At 31.9% G+C, this 15,941-nt stretch overlaps 1 pseudogene; it reads left to right on the top strand.

Moving 5' to 3' along the window:
- The first annotated feature begins 4,033 nt into the window (after positions 1-4,033).
- On the top strand, positions 4,034-11,174 carry LOC109004042 (annotated as a pseudogene).
- The last annotated feature ends 4,767 nt before the right edge of the window (positions 11,175-15,941 follow it).

Raw genomic sequence — 15,941 nt, 5'->3', positions numbered from 1 at the left:
AGTTTTGGTCTACCTAAAGTAAATATCAAATATGACCTAAGGAGGTAGTTTACTGTAGCTAAAAGTTATTTTTTTTTAAGAATAGTTATATATACAAAAAGATTATACAAAGTAAACTCATAAATTGACGTGATTTCATGGAATCTATTAGATCTACTTTATAATAAAATTAACTTTAAAATATGATGTATCATATCAAGCCACATCAGTTTATGAGTTCACTTTTTATAATCCCTTTATACCTAAAGTATTTTCCTTTTTTTTTTTTTTTTGACATTTGCATAATCCAATGTAATATATTTTTATGCTCTATTAGAGCATTCCCATCCGATTCCCTAAATTTTTCTCTAAATTTTAGCTAAAAAGGACACTCCCTATAATTTTATCCTAAATTTTACTCATTTTTAAAAAACCTTCTACATCTCATTCCCTATCCTTTCTCTATTCTATTAAAATAATATTCTTCTATTATTTCTTTATTACTTTTTTCTCTCACTTCCATTTTCAAACTTCACTACTTAATATTTTTTCTTACGTTTTGAACTATTATTATAGTGAATATTTTAAATAAAAATTTAAATTTTTTTTAAGGGTTTAATAATATTTTTAAAATTATTATTTTTATATTTTAGTAATTATTTAAATTATTTTTAAAAATATTATTTAAAAGTATAATAAATATGAGTATAAGAGAAAATGTAGTTGATTGAAAAAAGAATTTATTTTATTTATTTAAATAAAATATTAATAAAAAATGATTTAGGGGATGAATAGTGGTTCCTGTTCATTTCTTAAATCAAAATCCTAAAATAGGGAATGGGATGGGAGGGGGTTTTTGAGCTTTTCCCTATAATTTTTCCTATAATTTAGAGAAAATAGTGTTTTAGGCATCCGGATGGGGATGCTCTTAGGTAAACACGTCCTTTTATTTGCATTTGCATAATTCAATGAGAGTGCTTAACCATTACACCACTCTTTAAAAAAAAAAGGATTAATTTATTACGATATATTTTAGATTTTGTTGTCAACTTACAAGAATTTATAATTAATAACAAGGAATTATATGTACCATTTAATTTAAACGAATTACAAAGGGATTTTGTGTTGATTAGGTTTTACAAATATATTAATGTATGTATTGTCAAACCAATCAAATTTTTTTAATGATATAGCATTGTTAGTGCATCTTCGTTAGATTAGCAATCCCAAAAGTCAAAATTTGACTAATATATTACTTATTGACTTTTTGGGTAATAACTTAAAATTTGATCTCCAAGTTAGTCATCCACTCTTTATAATAATAAAATATTTATTTTTTATTTATTTTTTAATACATTTTTAATATTTTATTATTTTTATGTTTATAATCTCCAACCACCTTTAACAATCATTTTTATTTTCACATTCCAACAATCTATGCAATTATATAAAATTATACTACTTTGCTATAGTAACAAGTCTTATTTTTCTTCGACTTGGGCTATACTGTAGCTCATGCAAATATTGAGGATGTTCTTAAAAATAAAAGAGGTTCAATTTCATTTTTTTAACAGTCAATCCAAGACTTCATCCTTCTTAAAAATGTCTCAAATATAATTTTTTTTTTTTAAATTAGTTCTATTTGGACAGGTTACTAACTAGCTAACTATGCTTGGATTTCTTCTTTTAAGTTTGAACTGGCATATATATGGCCTCATTTGCATTCAAAATCCAGCTCAACTCATCTTAACGCATCTCATTTCATTATTATAATTTTCTTAAATTTTCACACAAAATATAATAAACAATTCAACTTTTTCAAATCTCAAAATAACTTTTTCAAATTTTCACACAAAATATAATAAATAATTCAACTTTTATTCTACTATTCACAAAGTATCTCAACACATTTCAACTCATATATGAATCCAAACTACTCTGACTTTTTATTCATTAAGTAAAAAAAGAAAGAAAACCATATATGATTCGATCTTTTTGTTGGACTTTAGTGTACTTGTCTTGAGTAATACCAAAACAACCTTAAAAAAAAAAAAAAAAAAACCACAAAAAACCAAAAAAAAAAAAAAAAAACCAAAAACATGGTTTGATATAATTGATTCTTGGCCATAAAGCAAATAAAATCGTGTTGGGATGACCATTTTTAGTCCGAAATGGATAGTATTCATTCAGGATAAAACATAGCAATTTGCTCCTTATATTTTTAGAAGTGATTAGATTGGAATGTGAAATGAATGATGTGTGCTTGCTACCCATTTCTCAATAAAAAGTGTTTGGGGGTGCTTTGAGAGACAACTACAATGGTATCAGCAACAAGACAATGTTTAATTCCATAGCTTGAAGATTGCAATCATGTATCAGCAAAAAGAGCATCATGGCACAAGGGAGAGAAGCTATAGTTGAAGAAGAATTCTCCTAGACTTTGTTGAAAATTGAAATGGTGGAGGGGTGATTATAAAATAATATGAACTTAATGGTCTAATTTTTTTAAATTAAGTTGATGTCCCAATAATGATTTATCAAAGAAAAACGATATTTTCTCAAATTTTCAATCAGAATTTATGGTTTATTTCATATAAATACAGATAAAACATTATACGTGTATCCGAAATTCTCATATGAATAATGATGTAGGGTTTATATAATGTGTTATTCTCCATATCTAACTATTTTTTCGGAACAATGATTTAAAGAGAAACTATATATATCTATTCTAAACAATCCTTTTAGATTACACGCACACTAGGGAATTTCAACCATAAAGAAATTGCTATTTACTCTCATGCCAACCTAGGTACTTATCATGAAGATAAACATGGATTGCTAACTTCTTGTTTTTTTTTTTTTTTTTCTTTTTTTCTTTTTCAGCTATTAGAATAAAATAGTCATCACCTTTGCTGATTCATAAATGATACTCACACAAAAAACATTCAAGGAGATCCAAATTTGAAAAAAGACCCCAAGGGCAAAAGGCCTGAGGCTTGTTGTGTTGAGATATAAAATAAATAATAAAATCTACATATTTCAATCATCTTAACTTTTTAGGACGAATGATGATTTCACATGGTATCTGAACAGAGATTCTAAATTCGAATCCTGACTCTATACTCTATCATATTTAATTAAATATTTCACTTGTTGGGCCTACTCATTGAGAGAGAATCTAGCCCACAAGTTAGGGAAAGTGTTAAGATATAAATAGATAATAAAATTTAACTATTCCTATCAATTTTACTTTTTGAGATAAGTGGTAATTTCACAAATTGGTTATCAACCTCTTTGTGAGAGGGGTGTTACCCGCTCTTACAAAAAAGCTCATCCTTATCAACTATTTAATATATTTTTATTATTTTAAAAAAAAAATCTTCAATTTAAAGAAACATATGTCTATAACCCAATCGGACAAAGAATCATCTTAGGTTTCACCTCCTTTTAAAGAGTACCCTTCTCTTGAAACTCTTTGTTCATTTTCATCATCAATGTAACAAAACTATAATAAATCTTGTTTTGTTTTATATAGTAAGTAATTGGGATATAGCATTTTCAATTGACCTTAATATTTTCATTACAAAATTAAAAATATTGGATTATTAAATGGTACTGTTATTAGGTCATCTGAAACTTATTACTCAGATGACCCAGTAGCAATACTCTTGACATTACCACATAGTGCAACGTAGTTTATTAAAAATAAAAAAAAATATAGAAAATATATTCAAATATAAAATTATGTTCAAAAATACAAAAAGATGAAATAATAAAAATCTAAGTTCTATTTACTCATTTTGTATTTTATATTTTTAATTTTTTTAATAAATCACGTGATGGTGTCACGCCAAAATAATCATAGGAACGGTAAATTTCAGATGGCATAGCATCATTCTTATCATTATTACACATTTAAATATTTTTTTATTTTATTTTAGTGAAATACTAAAAATGGTTTGAAGGGCACGTGGAAAAACCAAAGTTCGTAAAAAATTGTACCAACGGAAAACGACCAACTTCCAACAACCAACTACCTACCTACCTCCCTCCTCTCCTCTACTCCCCCGCGGTTCTCGCGGCGATGCTATCCATGCCGCTTTCTCTCTCTCTCTCTCTTCAGACAAGAAAATTGCACCGAAACTGCACCATTATCTAAGAATTGAAACTCAAAAAACATTTTAAATAAATAAAAGAAAGATCCAAAAAGCCAAATTACAATGTAGAAACATCGTCGTCCAGCACGAAGCAAGCTTTGGCACGTTTCCGTTACCCTTCTCTTCCTTCCCTCTTCTTCATCTAACAACCCCACCTAAACCAAAATCTCTCTATACCTGCAACTTTCGGAACCAATAACTCCTAATCATAATCCCCAGATTTAATATTTTAGGGCTTCTAAACCCCAGCCTGAGGCCTCGATTTTTCAGGTCTGTCTCTCTCGGTTCTCTCTTTGGTTTCTCTGATTTTTTCTATTCTGTTTTTGGTTGCCGTGAAATTGGAGGAAAGTAAAAGGAAAAGGGGAATCTTGATCGATTTCGGGTTTTATTTTTCTTGTCCGAATATCTTAATTTTAGTTTAAATATTGGCTTGTCATTGTTTTGGAGCTGAAACGATGATTTATTATTGTTGCTGTTATTGCTTGAATGTTTTTTTCTAGAGCAATATTATTTTTCAATGTTAGCCTGACCTGATTGTTTGGTATATCTGGTTGAAAACTATCTGACTGCAAGCTGCTTGTGTACGTGTTTCTCTTTTCTTGCTTTTGTGGCATTTTGAAGTTTTCGGCACTTAAGATTTCTAACACCTATCATCTTTGATGCAAATCGTTATGATATATTTTCAGCCTGTAGCCTCTGCTCACGTATTAATTAGGGCTTCTGTGTTCCTGAATTTCTGAGGATATTAGTTGGGACGCTGTTCCCGGACACTTGGTACCAATCAAAAAAAGATATTAGAGGAAACTATAACTAGAACTTTTGGCAATACAGTTTCCATAATCAGCCGTTTCTTACGCTAGTTGATCGAATTCCAAAATGTTTCATTGCTTTTGGCGGTTTGCTAATGGTCTGCTGGTTTCAAATATCTTCTTGTACCTTGCTCTCTCTTCTTTGTGATGATAGATGAGACTATAGCTTGAATTTAGCTTCCTCTGTTACTTGTTAGCATTTTTTAAAGTTGATTCCTTTTTCATGTGATTAACGAAAATAAAATCTGAAATAAACAACATGTATATCTTTTATGATACGCCGGACTTTTCCTAAAGACACAGACACAATGCTCAAGTTGTTAGGTTAAATGATGGGCACAAGACTAAATATCGTTGTCAATAATCTTTTCCTATACTAAATAAGGTCATTGAGTTTTTTAGATTGGATTTGAATGATAGTTGTCATGGTGAGTTATCTTTCACGGTCTGCTGTGATCTCTGCTAGCCAGTTAAGGACTTACGTAAGTTTTCCTTGCAGGGCACTTACTTGTTTCGTGCAGTAACTCTAGTCTTTCCTTTTGCTTCTATTTCAACCATGTCTAGTTTGGAGGAACCACTTGGTCTCGACAAGTTGATTGATTCAGAGGTTCTCGTCTGATGCTTGCCGGCCAAGTGTAGATGCTATGGAAATGGGGAATTGCTTTAATGAAGGAAGGAGTTGCAGCTCATCCAACAGTTGTGCGTGAGTAGTATTTCATTATTTTGTACTCTTCCTCGCTATCTTCATTGTATAAAGTAATCACGCAATTCAATTTTATACTTTTTGTGTACCATTCTCTCTGTTTCTCCTAATACACTGGCTGCACGCACTCAACATTTATTTACTGATGTATTCTTCTTTTTCTAATTTTGCTGGTAGAGCCTAGCTACATCATGAAACTTTCTTCATACCTTCAGTGGATAAGTTTAAGTTTCGTTGGTTTATTCAACCTGAAATTTTGGTGTGCATGTTATATTCCTACTTTTTCTCCCCTTCAGTGATGGTTTGAACTGAAATTTTGTTGAAATAAGGATTGCATATTTCTAAACTATAATTAAATATTAAGCCCTTCCTCTTATTATCTTTAGTGCTAAAAATAGATATGTTAATGGATTTCATTTCATTCGATTATATACATTCTTATATTAAAAGGAAAAAAAGAAGCGACTCCATAGGCCTTCTTACTTTAAGTTTATCTCTTCAGCCAACAACTGAAATGCACCTTATTTTTTTTATTGGTAAACAAAACAATTGAAATGCACCTGATAAATCTTATAGGGAAAAAGTACAAGATCATATAACTTTCATTTCTAAATAGGGATTCAAAATACTAATTTTTCATGTAATACTTTTAGGGCCAATAGTTTACTACTCATAAAAATTTCTTTCTGTTGTATCACCATTGTGTAGGTCTGATTGTCAGATACAGCATCCAGCTATATTATTAACTTAATAAGACTTACTTTGTTTTAATTTTATAGCTTTATTTTATTATTGGCACAACCGAAACCTCTATCCATTTTCAGTGAAGATTATGAAGAATATTTGAGGGAGGCATTCCCATGGAGACAACATTCAAGACATGTGTCCCAAGGTTCTTCTCTCAATAGAAGGTCTTTGAGGTTAGGACAAAATGCCGTGGTCTTTGAAAATGTTAGTGATCCATGGTACTTTCCAGACCGTCAACACCTTAAGGTCATTGACCACAACATACCGGAGACGACAAATAAGGTGAAGTGATTAGTGAAATGTCTTGTGTCCGTAGTCTGTCATCATGTTTAAATTACTTGATAATCTATTCCTGAAGATGTAGAATTCTCGTTCTTGAGATGATCTTTTAATGTTTTTTCATTATTGGTAAATGCAGTTCTTGATAGGTATACCAAATTTCGTAAAGATAGTTGAAGTTGGTCCAAGAGACGGATTACAAAATGAGAAGAATATCGTCCCTACCTCTTTAAAGGCTGAATTGATCCATAGACTAGTATCTTCTGGATTGTCCGTAGTTGAGGCTACAAGTTTTGTATCACCTAAATGGGTTCCTCAGGTAACATGCCATGCCATGCCATTTCAAGTTGATACTGTAACTTCAATTATACTCAGTAAACTTTTTTTTATATAAGTAAAAGATATTTCATTAAAAAGATTGAAGTTGTAGTAAAGCTTTAAACTTTAAGCTCCACAAAATTGATTTTCTTGGACCACTTAACTACCTCCAATTTCCATAAATTTCTCCTCAATGATATCATAACTAGAAATTCTTTTATTGATGTTGTTACCAAAAAATATTATTCATGTAAAAGCATTAGCATTCGAGACAAATTTTGAATATTGAACATTGAACACCAAATAACTGTGCTGTTAGTTTTGGATTCTGACCACTGATAATGTTTTCTCTTCCTAATTAACATCTTGCTTTCTGTTGAGTGTTAATAAGGAATGCAATAAGTGAACTTGTGACTCTGTGTTATAGTGTTTTAACAACCATATTCTTAAGCAACTTTTTCAAAAGTTCAAACTCATTGGACATGTAGAGATACTCCTATCAACAAACCAGAGAATTTATCCTTTATTGAAGCATATGGACTCTTTTACGTTTTTAATTGGTACTGTAGTATTGAAAAAAATGCATTGGGAGTAGAAAATGAAAAGGGGAAACCAATAGAAAATCACATCTCTTTAGATAATAGCTTTAAGCAGCATTCATTCCCTTTGCACTGATGATGCAAACCACAAGAGCAAAGTATTATTGTTAGTTAGTTTTTTTCTTTGCAAAAAAGCTATTACATTTATATATATTTATATACCAGAGAAATTCTCTCTTGAGAGACTTTTTACCTTTGTGGAATTAACACTTAAGTTTAGAAGCAACTATGCTTTGGGATCGTAGAATGAATAAGTAAAAAGGAAAGGAAATTACTTGTTAGTAGATGATAGCTTTTAGCAACATTCTATTGCTTTTGATGATGCAAATTCAAGGGGAAAAAACAATCTTGAACACTGGTCCCATTCAACCTGGGACCTTGGACATTGTTTCTCTAGTCAAGACCAAGTACTGATTTTGTATCTTACTGCTTACTCTGGCTAGATTCTATACAATAAGGTAGAAAATAAGGATAAACCAGATAGTGATAATTGATAATTTAGGAGAGTCCCCACACTAAGTCATGCTAGAACTGAATGCCAAAACCATCACCTAGCAGGCACTTGATGAAGCCTGAAGATAGATGTCATCCACATCTAATTCCTTGCTCAATCCACATGACCCCCCTCTGTACTCTTGTCCAGAGATTAGCATTTTTTACCCGTGATCAATAATTCATCTTCTTGTGGAAATTTTTCCTAAATTCGAGAAAAAGGATATACAATGAATTGGGAAAAATAAATCTTTTATAACCAACTGTATTTTGAAGAACACTATTCTATTTTAGTTGCCATCAATTGCATTGATTGTCATGGATTGATTATTTCTCAAAATCTTTTGGTTTTTTTTGAGTAACACTTGCATATCATAAAAGATGCAGGAATCCATCTGCTTAGGGCTTGATATATGATATTTTGATGTATTCATTCGGTCGATGTTCTTGCATTTTCAAAAAATAACGATAAAAAAAGACAATATTTCTTGCATTTCAGATTTTCGATTGAACATAATGATTGGCCTTTATGGTTTCTGGACCATTAAAATTACTCTTTTATTGATGTTTGATGCTTAATTTTCTTCCAAGCATCTTCCATTGTTGATGGATTTATTAGTTACTGGTGTTTCTAAAGCACGGATATACTGATAGCACAAAGGTCTGTCTGTCTCTCTGTGGTACTATTGATTGCATGGTAGTTTTTCAATTAAATATAAGAATCTTAATCCTCGTGTTGTATCTGAAGTTGTTCTACTTTAATGTTATTCCTTTTACCTTTTCAGCTGGCAGATGCAAAGGATGTAATGCAAGCAGTTTCTAATTTGGAGGGTGCTAGATTACCTGTTCTGACACCTAACATAAAGGTTGGTAATCTGGACAAAACGCTGAAGTTCAAAGAATGTATTTATATTTTGATTGTAATTCTCTGAACTGCTTTATCCACCTATTACAGGGCTTTGAAGCAGCTGTTGCAGCTGGTGCGAAGGAAGTAGCCATATTTGCGTCGGCTTCTGAGTCATTTTCAAAGTCCAACATCAATTGTAGCATTAAAGAGAGTCTTGCTCGTTATCATGCTGTTACTCGTGCTGCTAAGAAGCTTGCAATTCCTGTTCGAGGGTATGTCTTATCATTATATTTGCATTGATATTTTTACATGAGTGACAGCAAGACACATATATGCCTCATTTTGACATTGAGTGTGGAAGAGTATTTGCTTCAGGAGTTCTCTGTTGGTGTAGTGAGTTAAATGTGAACTTAAACACAGATTTGACATTAGGGATTCTGTGTACTGTTACATGTTCACATCATTTTATTTTTAAGTGCACTTCATGTGTTAATTTACTGTATATTATTTTAAGGCTCTGAGACAAATGAGTTGGAATTGATTCTTGATAGGTACGTATCGTGTGTAGTAGGCTGTCCAGTGGAAGGAGCAATTCTTCCTTCAAGAGTAGCACATGTGGCAAAGGAACTGTATGACATGGGTTGCTTTGAAATTTCCCTTGGCGACACAATTGGAGTTGGTACACTAGGTAAATGTTTCGACTGACCTCTCTTCTAAATTATAAGTGTTTGGTTTTATTAAAAGTGATACCTGAGCTTGGTTGCAGTATATAACTGTTTAAATAGAATTTTGTAAAGAATGGTGGTGAATTATGGAGTGAAGTTGATATTCGCTGGGGACATAATGTGTATTATTTTAATATCCAGGAACAGCTGTCTTTTACCCTTTTTTCCACTATGTTCTTCAAAAATTTTATGGTGTAAACTTTTATCCCGGTATTTATGTACTGTTTATTTGCTTTTTTATCTGTTTTCTGTGTTACAGGGACTGTTATTCCAATGCTCGAAGCTGTAATGGCTGTTGTTCCTGTCGAAAAGCTTGCTGTTCACTTCCATGACACTTATGGACAATCTCTTCCAAATATTCTTATATCCCTCCAAGTAAGCTTTCAAACAAGTGGAACCTAACCATGTCTGATATGCATATCTTAATGGCAACTCTAATTGAAAATACACGGTGCATTGTTTAGGATCAAGCAGTTTAAAACATCTATTAGTTGGGTCTCACCTAAGGTTTTTGCTCTGAAGAAATAAACCTGTAATCACTTATTCAGGACAGCATTCCTTTGAACCGTAACCTTTTTGCCACTGAGCCTTGCAACTTTTATGGTGAGACCATCTGATGCTTATGAATAAAAGGTCTTAAGTGACTCCAGGTGAAAAGTAATTTTTTTTTTATGATATAGAATCTCACCAAGGGAGGGCTCTTCAAATCCACCCTTGGGGGATAATCCCTGCATACACAACCCCAACCATGAGAACTATGTATTAGATAATCCGGGAGAACTCCTAACAGAGTTGAACTTAAGATGTCTAAGTTTATGGCTTATCCCAAACCAACCATTTGACCACTAGGTTGACCACAAGGGCCATTTTATTTTGCAAATTGGACAATTTCTTCAATGAGCTGATGATTTTTTTTTTCCCTCGGCAGATGGGGGTTAGCATAGTGGATTCCTCTGTTGCTGGTCTAGGCGGATGCCCATATGCTAAAGGAGCTTCGGGAAACGTTGCCACTGAAGATGTGGTATACATGCTTAATGGTCTTGGTGTAAAAACAAATGTGGATTTGGCCAAGCTTTTGTTGGCTGGGGATTTCATCAACAAGCATTTGGGTCGTCCTTCTGGTTCAAAGACTGCCATTGCACTGAACGGAATGACAGCTGATGTCTCTTAAGATATAAGAAAATGGAGGTACATAAGTTTTATGTTCATATATCTGCAGCAAGGCAAAAAGGAGATTTCAGGCTTACATGGCATGATTAATATCTGTATATTGCCCCATACAAGGAATAAAAGAAACCCAAATCCATGCATCCAATAATTATTGCTTTCCATTAGCAGCCACTTACACGCAGAAATGGCATGCAATTGTACTAAATAGAATGTTTTGGGACCTTTAGTTACTAAGTTTTAAACTCATTTGGAGAAGGAGAGAACAATATAATGGTTCTAAACTCCTTTTTTTCCATTGTAAGTTGCCACTTATACCATTTGAAGCACGAAAAAAATTACTGTTCCATATCAGATGTTAATCATATCAACTGGAGTTCTGGTTTGTGCTGTTCCATGTCAGTTTTACTTGCCGACGTGATCTCATAGTAAAATGCTTGTTTTTTTCCGACGAACATCTTTTGTGTCATCAGCTAATTATTTGCCACGATTGTATATTTTGAAATGAAAATTTGTGGCAAAATACCATATTTCTTGTAGTGGTAGCTGGATTTGAACCCAAGTTTGAGAGCAAACATTTCCACTTATTTCATCCCTTATCTGTGGCATGATCGGAAATCAATGGTAAACAGTGATACGCTGATGTAGAAGATAAAGGAACTTGAACATTTTGTCCTGCGGAATGAGATCATTGAACAAAATAGCGAAACTAGAGAACAGTAGATGTAAAACTAAGCATCAGTCCTTCCTCCTTGTGCTTTAATGCTGACTTCATAAACTATATATATGATCTGTAGTTACCAGTGTTTTTATTACAGTTTTTGTTGATTACAGCAAAACCTTACCCCAAAAATTCTATCAGATCGACTTACAACCTTTTTACCACTACTTTACTATTAGTAGTTTACTATTAGTAGTGTATTTGTTTTTCTTTTAAGTATTTTTTTAATATCTATAATCATTAAGAAAAAAGTTAAAAAATATACAATTTTATTAATAATCACTTTCTTAACCATTAAGTAAAAGAAAAATTTAAAAACAATTAAAAAAGTAAAAAAAGTAGTATTTAAATGTCACAGATTTCATATGTAAACTATTTAAATTTTATTATTTCTTAAAAGGAAAATATTGTTCCTTATCTTAAATTTTATTATTTCCAGTCGTACTTGTTATATGTCACAGATTTCATATGTAAACTATTTAAATGAACAGTCATTTAAAATCTAGGGTGAATGTACAATAACATCGCACAACTCCATTGTGGCATGAGACCACTAAGAAGTAGTATTGTTCATCCGGGTTTCGGCCCAAGAATCTGGGTATACTTGAACCGGAACCCAGGTTTCAAAACCGGACCAGAACCCGAACTAGGTTAGCTTGGGTCAAGCCTGGGCCAAAACTCAGATTGAAACTAGTTTTTAAAAATCCAAAACCCGGGTTCTAGTTTGCACCCTTTTTTTTTTTTTAATTAAAGACTACATGCTATGAATATTTTTTCATAAAAAAGTGTTGATGCAAAATTTAAACTCTATTTATTTAATTTTTTAAATCAAAGCCTACATGACGTTCCTTGACCACCAATAAAAAGTTATACGGAGAAGAGAGAAAAAAAAAAAAAACCATAAAATAGAGGATTCATTGGATATAATATGCATTTTTCTTTTGAGATTCTATCCATTTAGTTGCTAAAAAAAAAAAAAGTACCCGGTGTACCCAAATTCTTCTCTATGTAGATACCGGCCCGGATCTGTTCCAGGCCGAAACCCGTAATCGGAATGGAGTCCAAACTAGGCCCAGCCCGAATAAACAGGCCTACTAAGAAGTTGCTCTCAATGGATGTAGTTGAGATCCCAATGATGGTAGAGCAACTTGACTTTGACGAGTGAAAAAAGTAAGACAAAAAGCAAAAATAAAGAGAAAGAAAGGCTAATTGCTTTTTTTGCATGCCCACCAATTTTAAAATTCTCAGCCGAAATAATAGCCTAATGTACTCATAACGAACTTTGTCTCATACTTTTTTCGCTCGTTGTCAGTCAAGGCTCTCCAGCACACTTCAAAAACAATTTTAGCTTAGCTCCATGGATCCTCACATTTTGTGGGGTATGGTTGGTGGCAATTCATCATGAAAAAGCCGGGTCTACTTTTCATTAATGTGTTATGCAATGCTATCCTCACACCCTAATTAAACTCTTTGCATGCATGCATGCATGCATTCCCAAGCTTTCTTGGGCAAGCAAAGAACTGTAAGTACATGCTACATTGCTTTGTAATATGACCTTCGAGTAGTGGTAATTCATGTGGATTTTAGGACTCTAGTTTAAGGGCCAAATTCAGACTAATAATAGTGATTAAGGCAACTACAAGAGCCATAAATGGTTCGAGTTGTAAGGTATAAGATTTGAGTTTCTACGAGTACGGTGTGAAGGAGCCGATTAACCTATTTACAATTCTACTTTTTGACATATCTATTGAAGTAAATCCCACAATAATGAAAATGTATTCGCCTTTTACCTTTATATAACTACGATGAGTCTCACAAGAAGTAGTGTGTTGATACTTGATACAACAGACTTACAAGTAGAAAGTTTTTTCAAAACATGGTAATGGATAATTACACATTACAAATTGCTTTTAGTTGGCTAATATAGCTTGGCTGAAACAATGAAACCCCCAAAACTTGGTGATCTTGAGCAAAGTGCATGGATGTCATTGCTTTAAGCTTCTCTAATGGGATTCTTATTTCAAGCTAATTAAGACTAGTTCTGACTTTACAACTGGCAATGGATTACTGATCTCTGCCATGGATTGATTTTAGATCTTCTTTCCCTTTCCATTATCAACTTTTGGAAGATGCTAATTATTACAAAATGTAAGTAGTGATATTTCAAAGAATGCTGAAGAAAAACAACTTAAATAACTTTAAACTTGGTTTCCAATAAGATAATTATACAAAGTATTTCAAGTTATTAATTGGAGTAATGCTAAATATACGAGATTTACAGATTCTAAAATTACAAATACCATTTCTCTATTAATTATCGAGCCCCGTGAGCAGGTGCTAAGACCAACCATCCATGGCTTTCATGCATTGGGCTTTTCCTTGTCATTATTGAAAGTGAATTAGAACAACATCATTTGATCCAAGACAAATAGAAATCATTCCACATATTCATTGTCCATCCATTCATGGTCCACCTGTCAACACTGGCCTGCCTGTTTGACCAAGTTAAATTGATTTGATTTTGATTAAACTTTATATTAAAGAGGGGTTAAAACCCATGTTTTGTGACCCTAAACTGTTATCTTTTTTTTCATTTTATATCCTAATCACTAGAATTTTCAATTTATAGCCTGAATTTTGGGTTTCAAAACAACATCATTTGATCCAATTATCCTTGGTTTTCATACATATATTGGGCTTTAATTCCTTGTCATTATTGAAAGTGAATTAGGACAACATCATTTGACCCAACACCAAAATCATTCCATATATGTACACTGGCCACCTTTGCATGGCCCACCTGTCAACTCCTACCTGTTTGACCAAGTTGAATTGGTTTGCTTTTGTAAACGTCAAGTATTAATCTCTGCCCTATAATTATCAAAGATAAATGTCAATTTACAATTTAAATTTCTAAATTTTGGTAATATATGATCTTGTCAGAATTTGCCTAGATATTGATTAAAAAAATAAGTAAGGTTACATATAATATGTATAAATCTCTCCCGTCTTTTAAAAAAAATGAGATTTACTATTCAAAAGTGGATATTTTCATATTAATCAACTTTATTCAAAAGGAGTATTGGTGATTGACCCTAAGATTTTATATCATATTACTCTAAGAAAATAGAGTAAGTGGCACAATCATAATGGTCGGATATTAACTGATGATGTAAATTATCTGTTCCTTAATTTATACAACAGACCGGAATAGAGGAAAGAATCATTCCAGCTTACAACAGTGATTCGGGCTCCGATACAATGCTCTTCATGTTCATTCATAAAATATGTAATAAATAAGCTAAATAAAAATAAATATAGAGAGGTACAAGAATTTATGTGATTCGGCATAAAAGTCTATGTCAACTGATTGTTTGGGAGCGAAATCCATTATAATGGATAATTTTACAATCTTTCATGGTCTCATATCTCATAGTACAATGGAGAAATTTAGGAAAAATTATTTAAAGTCGCTATGTGTGGTAGAGTTTGACGTAGGGAGCTTCTGTAGAGAGATTTTGGATAGAGAACTTGTCAGATTTGTGGGGGACTTGCTCTTTATATAAATGTTTATTTCTTTGGAGTGATTAAAGCTTCGTTTGGTTACTAAACATATCTCAATTCATCTCAACTCATCATTACAATTTTTCAAATTCTAATATAAAATATAATAAACAATTCAACTTTTTCAAATCTCAAAATAATAATAATATTAAAAAATAATATTCTAATAATATTTTATCATCTCAACTCAACTCAACTCAACTCACTTCAACATCCAAACGCAACCTAAGTCTAACTTGTTCTGTTTATTTGTTGGCTTTATCTCTTAGCTTGATTTTCAACTTTATCTCGAGATTAAATTATAAGTTACTAATCATGAAAGATCATACATATGAATGCTAGTAGAATTAATTAATTGACATTCAAGAATGTTGGAAAAAAGATGAATAATGACATTTTTCTTTGTCAATGTGTGGCTTATATGATCTACCACTGCAATAATAATAAATATTACTCACATTTTAGATATTATTCATGTATTATAGGATATATTATGATTTGATGATACCTTTCAATCTACAAAAATAAATATTCAAACTCAATATTCTCTCATGACCAATATTGCTAAATTTGTATAATTAATAATTAGAGAAACACTTTAGTCACAAATGACTTGCACAAAAGTAAACTCATAAAGTATCATGACTTAATGTAATACGTCAGATTTTAAAATTACTTTTATCGTAAAATTTAATAGATTATATAAAGTTACGTAAGTTTGTGAGTTTATTTTTATCATGTAATCTCTCTGTATACAGAGCACTTCTCTAATAATTATAGCATGTCATGTTGAAATTTGTTCAAAAATTCACAAATCATGACTGTCTCTAT

This window comes from Juglans regia, chromosome 5 (assembly GCF_001411555.2).
Source record: "Juglans regia cultivar Chandler chromosome 5, Walnut 2.0, whole genome shotgun sequence".
Lineage (NCBI taxonomy): Eukaryota > Viridiplantae > Streptophyta > Magnoliopsida > Fagales > Juglandaceae > Juglans > Juglans regia.
Note: the sequence above shows the minus strand (reverse complement) of the source record. Positions and strands in the feature narration are given on the sequence as shown.